Source organism: Physella acuta, unplaced genomic scaffold, assembly GCF_028476545.2.
Source record: "Physella acuta isolate Inbredline_101_S28 unplaced genomic scaffold, ASM2847654v3 ptg002352l, whole genome shotgun sequence".
Taxonomy (NCBI): Eukaryota; Metazoa; Mollusca; class Gastropoda; family Physidae; genus Physella; species Physella acuta.
The window spans coordinates 25,151-33,832 of NW_026733845.1; the positions used below are offsets into that span (position 1 = coordinate 25,151).

General features: G+C 32.7%; 1 long non-coding RNA gene across 1 annotated transcript; it reads right to left on the reverse strand.

The window, feature by feature from the left end:
* On the reverse strand, positions 1–5,342 carry LOC131933049 (uncharacterized). The gene is made up of 5 exons (XR_009384823.1): positions 5,230–5,342; positions 3,522–3,615; positions 1,726–1,797; positions 821–865; positions 1–108 (listed from the first exon to the last, which is right to left on the reverse strand). It is a non-coding gene; the product is annotated as an uncharacterized LOC131933049 (long non-coding RNA).
* Between the last annotated feature and the right edge of the window lie 3,340 nt (positions 5,343–8,682).

Genomic DNA, 8,682 nt, shown 5'->3' on the forward strand with positions numbered 1-8,682 from the left:
TGATCCGTGTTCATGTAGTAAATAACCAAAGCAAAAAAATAACTTTAAAAACATTGTCAATGCCAAATGTTTATTTTTTCTATAAGTTTATTTTATTCATTTTGTGTTCTGCAAGGGAGAAACGTAAAACAGAGTTTTATATATATATATATATATATATATATATATATATATATATATATATATATATATATATATATATATATATATATATATATATATATATATATATATATATATATATATATATATATATATATATACAAACAATACATTTCTAAACATACGTAAATTTTGTAAATTTGATGCGAGAGTAATGAAAATTGTTGATTAGTATAGCGTTGCGGTTGCACATTTATGTAGAATCGACGCAAACAATGTTAATATTGAAAGTGTCGGCAAGGATCCACGAAAATGAGGTGTATGTTAGTATTATCAGACTGGCATGCAGCGAATAGTTTAAAAAAATTAAACAATCTATTAACATACTGATGGGATGGGCGAATAAAGGCGGATTATAATTTAGGCCCTGGGAATAGACGGTTAGTATGAACGGGTTGCTCTGAGCCCGGGGTTGTAGCCGGTGTGGTGTGATTTTGATTTTAAGTGAAGGTGGTTATTCGGATTGGCCTTGGATTTTCTGGGTATCTATGACGAGCTGTTATGCCATTTAGATTTCAGAGTTGTATGTTTTATAAGTTTGTGTTTAGAAGAAACATACAAGCGAAAATATGACTATATGTATGTTTAAAAATTTGTTTATAAATTTATAAAAACAACCCGAAATCTACGTATTATTTTTCAGCGCCCTATAACATACTTCACTTTTTATTTTCCATTTGGAATACATCTTTTGCTTTTTAATCTAAAAAAAAAAGAAAAGAACAATAATATCAACAATAAGTGATGGAGGTTTTGATTATTGGAATAATATTTAGGTAAAAACAATTTTTCCAGTGTCGCTGTTATACATTTAACACCTCTAGCTATAGTTTTTTTAAAATATTCTTGGGTTCTGTAGCTCAATATTGATATTGAGTAAAAAAAAACGCTAGTTGATTACCGAGTATAGAAAATCTGTTTCAAACAAGCAAGAAATAGTTTACGATTTCTTTACATCCTATACATTTCTGGGTAAAAAAAAACGAGTTTTGCGTGCGAATGTCTTAGAGTAACGATAACCAGGGTTACGTTTTATTCATATTGACACAGTCTCATATTTAATAATAATATATAAAATATATTTTTATTTAATTTTCAAACGAATCCCATTTAAAGAAAATGGAAACTACTTTCGGTTTCTTAAAAGTCAATATCTTGTATTCCGATTCAGCCTGACGGAAGACATTTCATAAATTAGTACTAGATTGTAAACAAAGAATTATTTCAACTTTTAAACGATTCTCACTTCGTGAAAGTGGCCCTTTAATCTGCTAGGTAGACAAAATTCATATACATGTGAAAGATCAAAAACCAAGGTGGTATTATATGTTTCTCTTGAACTTTTGGAATAACTTGTTCTGAAAAACAACTGTGGTGTCAAACGTTCTAGTCCAACAACAACGACTTTGTTATTTAAACTACTACAGGCTTAAAAATATATTTTTGTGTCAATTTCTAATTTAACATGAATAAAAATAAACCTTAGGGACCATCTAATTTCTTAAGAAGGTTATATTGAAAATGTAACTCATAATTTTAATGACTGAAAACAATATTCCGTACTTATAATCGGTGCAATAATATGCTATGCAACATTCAATATTCTTCGAACAGCGTCCAGCTGTCTTGCAACAACTGTTTGATAAAAAGAAAAGGTAGGTATAATATATAACTACTATGTCTATGTCTATGTCTATGTCTATGTCTATGTCTATGTCTATGTCTATGTCTATGTCTATGTCTATGTCTATGTCTATGTCTATGTCTATGTCTATGTCTATGTCTATGTCTATGTCTATGTCTATGTCTATGTCTATGTCTATGTCTATGTCTATGTCTATGTCTATGTCTATGTCTATGTCTATGTCTATGTCTATGTCTATGTCTATGTCTATGTCTATGTCTATGTCTATGTCTATGTCTATGTCTATGTCTATGTCTATGTCTATGTCTATGTCTATGTCTATGTCTATGTCTATGTCTATGTCTATGTCTATGTCTATGTCTATGTCTATGTCTATGTCTATGTCTATGTCTATGTCTATGTCTATGTCTATGTCTATGTCTATGTCTATGTCTATGTCTATGTCTATGTCTATGTCTATGTCTATGTCTATGTCTATGTCTATGTCTATGTCTATGTCTATGTCTATGTCTATGTCTATGTCTATGTCTATGTCTATGTCTATGTCTATGTCTATGTCTATGTCTATGTCTATGTCTATGTCTATGTCTATGTCTATGTCTATGTCTATGTCTATGTCTATGTCTATGTCTATGTCTATGTCTATGTCTATGTCTATGTCTATGTCTATGTCTATGTCTATGTCTATGTCTATGTCTATGTCTATGTCTATGTCTATGTCTATGTCTATGTCTATGTCTATGTCTATGTCTATGTCTATGTCTATGTCTATGTCTATGTCTATGTCTATGTCTATGTCTATGTCTATGTCTATGTCTATGTCTATGTCTATGTCTATGTCTATGTCGATGTCGATGTCGATGTCGATGTCGATGTCGATGTCGATGTCGATGTCGATGTCGATGTCGCTGTCGATGTCGATGTCGATGTCGATGTCGATGTCGATGTCGATGTCGATGTCGATGTCGATGTCGATGTCGATGTCGATGTCTATGTCTATGTCCATGTCCATGTCCATGTCCAATTCCATGTCCATGTCCATGTCCATGTCCATGTCCATGTCCATGTCCATGTCCATGTCCATGTCCATGTCCATGTCCATGTCCATGTCCATGTCCATGTCCATGTCCATGTCCATGTCCATGTCCATGTCCATGTCCATGTCTATGTCCATGTCCATGTCCATGTCTATGTCCGTGTATGTGTATGTGTACGTGTATGTGTACGTGTACGTGTACGTGTACGTGTACGTGTATGTGTATGTGTATGTGTATGTGTATGTGTATGTGTATGTGTATGTGTATGTGTATGTGTACGTGTACGTGTACGTGTACGTGTACGTGTACGTGTACGTGTACGTGTACGTGTACGTGTACGTGTACGTGTACGTGTACGTGTACGTGTACGTGTACGTGTACGTGTACGTGTACGTGTATATGTATATGTATATGTACATGCACATGTATATGTATATGTATATGTATATGTACATGCATATATATATATATATATATATATACATATATATATATATATATATATATATATATATATATATATATATATATATATCCTAAATGTTTATAAATGTTTATATTTTATAGGAAGGCGTATTTAATTTAAGTACGACTCTCTGCATAAACAATGAATTCTAATTTCAATAAATTGTTTTAGTTACATTCCTATTTAGTAAAGATAGTTTAAGTAGACTCACCTTTCTGTTTTAACAAAGAGATTTGCCATACAGACCAGAAGAAGAAAAAATGCGATCTTCATTTTAATCAGCTCAGTAAATCTAACATAAAAACCTTAAATATAAAGTTTTGCATTTATACAAATGTTCCATCGAAGTTATTATGTATCAACTATTGTATTAATTTACCTATTCCATTCTAAACCGATAACACATTTTACAAAGCCAGTTAAAATACATTGTAAATATCATACTGCAAAACTGTTATTACTTTTTTGCATAGAAATAATGCGGCAGTGATCTCCCCTAAACTTTCTTAAATATTCTTAGGAAAAAAACTAATGTGGAACGAAAGTAGAATAAGTTCCACTTCCATTTACCGAAAATCGCTAAATAGTGGACACAGAACAACACATTTGATATAATACTTATATACGAAATGTTGTCAACCTCGTTGTAAATGTGGTCACGTTATCGAGTTCACAGACAAACGGACACATACATACACACACACACAAACTGACATACAGAAAAGATTGCAAAATTAAATTTTTTCTAATCAGGGAGGCCTAAATCAGGGGTTCCCAACCCTGTGCCCGCGGGCGCCATGGTGCAGCGGGCGCCATGGCGCCAGCTGAACGACTCGTATGTGCCCGCCTCTCACTATTCGACAGAGACAGAATTTTTTTCATAAACATTATTTTAAAATATGATTTATTTTTATTTATTTGTTCCAGTTTTAATTTTTTTGACTGCCTAGGTTTATTAAATATGTTCGATACTTGTCCCAACTTGTCTAGCGGCGAGCCAGACTGCACTATTAACGCTAGCCTGGAACGGCTAGTGCTATTTGAATTATTTTTCGGTTCGACAAATTTATGCGAATCATTGTTTTCAAACATGAACTTAATAAAATCAAGATATAGATCTCGACTCACCGATGAGCATCTTCATGATTGTCTGCTAACAGGATTATCGTCATACGCTCCTAATTATGAAGCTCTGGCCAATAAAATGCAATGCCAAAGATCACATTGCCTTTATTATATTTTTTAATTAAATGTTTTCTTTGTATTTATGTGTTTTGTTTACTTTCTTTACGTTTTGTAAATACATTTCTCTGTGCGTATGCAATTTGAAAAAAAAAAGCCAAATAAATTTATTATTTTGAAACATTTTTGTTTATTATTTATTAATAAATTATGACTATAAGAAAATAAGAAAAAAAAATTATGGGAAAATGACAAGTTATGGAAGGAGTTTGTCGATTTAAAATAGGTGGTGCCCGCCACCCTACCGATATTTTAGAATGTGCTCTAGAGTAAAAAAAGGTTGGGAACCCCTGGTCTAAATCGTCGAGATTGGTGAATACTCTGTTTCGTTTTTTGCCCTAATGCAATACTTCCTCTAAACTCCATATACGAGAGAGTAAAAATATGTAAACATAAAAACATTTTGTTAATGAAAATAAATATGTGTTATCAATAAAACTTATTTACTTCAAATCTATCTTGCAAAGAAATTAAATTTAAAAAAAAAATTAATTTAACTTTTTTCAAAACAAAAAATTGAATACATTTTATAATGCTAGATGAAATATATTGTACTTATCATGTGTTCAATTTATTTTCAATTATAATTAATACTTAGAAAATATGTAAATATGAATATATTTTATTGATGCAAATATATTATCTGTAACAAATTATTTAATATAAAGCTAACTTACAATGATGTCTGTCTTACAGAATACACGAGTAGTTTAAATGATGACCGTACATTGAATAGACATTTTATACATGTACGTTTTCTAACGTGGATGATTTCGATTGGCTAGTGTTCACAACGCTATTCTTTAAACAAAACAAAAATAGTATATTATATTTTAAACTTTTGAAGAGTTTTCAGCAGATTAGTAATATTATAGTTGAGCAATGAGTGGAGTTTGCCATATTAAATCCAGGTTTCGAAATGAAAGAATACCATAAGGATTAAGTTAGATATATTTTTTCCACCTTTGTGTTGGGAGAGGGCGCCTAATACATGGGCACCATGTGGCTCTTCTCATCTTACCACTATGGCATTGTGCTTGGATTTCCTATCCTCTATCACTAAATGTTCGATAAGTCTTCTGAACCACGTTTAGAATTTCATGATGGGTGCGGTTTGTAAAATGTATATAGATGTACATTTGATACGAAACATGTGGTACATGCGTATCAGCATGTTATGCGCTCAGTCGCACATACACAAATAAAATGCAAAAAAACGTTTTAATAACAAGCTTTTATCATGCACTAAAGCAATGAAAATAATGATTTTCTTTAAATATATAATATTACACTATTAGCCGAGCTAATCTAAGCTAAGCTAATCTAAGGTAACGTAATATAAGCTAAGGAAATGTAGAGCTCAATGGCATAGGCCCGTATGTATCGAATCCCCGGTGACCGGAAAGAAGCGCAAACGTAAAAAAAGCGCAAACAGAAAAAAACGCAAACAGAAGAAAGCGCAAACAGAAAATACCGTACACATAAAAAAAGCGCAAACAGAAAAAAAAGCAAACAGAAAAAAGCGCAACGGAAAAAGCGCAACGGTAAAAAGCGCAAAAAAAGTAAAAACCGCAAACAGAAAAAAGCACACACAAAAAAGTGTACACATCGAAAATTGCGCAAAGAGAAATTTTAGCATAAAGATCTCTTTACGGACTATATGACACCTTTATACACGATTGTTAGGGCTGCTGTGAGAGGGTCGTGTTTGATCTGACGCGATCTACTACCATTTAAAGAATACCACTACCATGTGCATTCATATCACCACGATACACCACGATACAGGCGATAATCCCTTGAAACTAGGCCAATTATTTTCTTGTTCACTATTTATGCAAATAATATTCTCGTATAAATAAACATAAAACTATCCTTGATATTGGCATTACACGGATTATCTTTTACATTCTCCCTAGTCCGAACTCCCAAGCCTGCATACTATATTAACCCGTTCCTATCCTACGTACCTACCTACCTACCTACCTACGTACCTACCTACCTACCTACCTACCTATCTACCTACCTACCTACCTAGCTACCTAGCTACCTAGCTACCTAGCTACCTAGCTACCTACCTACCTACCTACTTACCTACCTACCTACCTACCTTCCTACCTACCTTCCTACCTACCTACTTACCTACCTACCTACCTACCTACCTACCTACCTACCTACCTACCTACCTTCCAATTGTCTGTTTTGTTAATATTTCTTTCTTGAGATTTTTTTTTATTCGTCTTTGTCGTGTTCAGTCATTGTTTACTTTTGTGAGACTTTTAAATATTTATTCTATTTATTGATCTATATATATACTATCTATGTTGTCGGTATAGTGTATCGTGAAATAAGTGTTTTTATTTGTAAGTTTTCAAAGTTTTTTACACTATTACACATATTTTAAACATTTGATGCATTGATTATATTTTAAATTAAGTAATATTGGTCATTATTTACTGTATATTATATTGGAACAACCTATCTGATCTAAAATTGAAGAGTATAAATAAAGCTATGATCTGTTTGGAGAAATAAATTTGTAAGTAAGTATTTGGTATTGCTATTGAAAGATTTTTCAATATTGTTAACATTTTGTTGTTATTACTATTGAACCACACTATTGAGTAATTTTTCTTGGACCATTAATATGGAGGACTATGCCAAAATGATTGAGTTGGCTGACTCTTTAGGATATACTGGGGCAGAAAAGGCTAAATGGGTTGAAAATAAAATATCAGATGCTGAAAAGAAGATATCTGATGCAGCTAAAAGGGAAGATAGAGCTTTAGAGAGGGAACTAGCTAAAGCTAAAATAGAGGCTGATAAGGAAATAGCTAAAAAGAGGCTGATAAGGAACTAGCAAATGCTAAAATAGAGGCTGAAGACAGAGAAAAAGAGAGACAACTAGAAGACAGAGAAAAACAGAGACAACAGGAGCTAGAATTAGCCAAAATCAAAAGTAATAAATCTCAAGAAAGAAATATTAACAAAACAGACAATTGGAAGCCTAACTTTAGAGCATTTAAACCAAAGGAAGAGAGTGTGAAAACTTACTTACTACTCTTTGAGCAAACTTGTAAGAGTTTTAACTATTCATCTGCTGGTAAAGCACAGGCTTTATTGACTAATTTGACAGGAGAGACTATTGCCATAATAGCAAGTATGTCTGAGACTGAAAAAGAAGACTATGACCTAGTGAAAGACTGATGAAACATTTTGGAAAGACAGAAGACTATTGCAGAAAAACGATACGAGACGCTAGAATTGACAGCACTGGTGACATAAACCAAATCATTTTTTAAATTCGCAAACACATGAATAAAATGATAGAAATGGCAGAAATAGATTTAAAGAATTCTGAGGCAATTATTGAACTTAACCTAATAGATCATGTTTTAAATAATGCAACAGGTAGTTTATTCACTTTTTTGAGTGAAAGAAAAGTTAGGACAGAGAAACAATTAATAGAGCAACTTAATACTTATAAGGATGCACATCCAGGGGCTATTTTGGACAAAAGAGAGCATGAAGACATATCAGCAGCAGTCTACAGTAGAAACTTTGGCAGTGATCAAAGAAGGTATGGCAACAACAATAGAGATAGAAATAATAGTGTACCTACCAGGTGGAAACCACATATAAATATAGGATAAGCATAGAGTGTTACCACTGTGGGAAAACAGGCCATGTAAAGTCTGAGTGTTTTAGCTTACAAAATAGAGATACATATCTCAGCAATAATAACAGAGGAGGTTATGCACCTAATAATAATTATAGAAATAAAAGTAATTATCACAGACAAGGACAGTATAGTAGACAAAGTAGAAATCAATTCAACAATCAAAGTAGACAGCCAAGAATGGGACCAGACAACAAGGGAGAAAATAAAAATATTAGAAATAAAAATCAAGAGACATCAGCAGGGGTAGAAGGGTCAGAGACAGTGGCATCTGTTAGACAAAGCAATACACCACTGAAGATGTTCCCAGCTATAGTAAACAACACCAGAGTAATGTGCCTGAGAGATTCAGATTGCACATGCACATTGTTAAGAAAAGTCTTGTAAGACCAGAACAGTACATTCCTGGCATAATGAATAAGACATATGCCAACAAGAAATTTAGGGATGA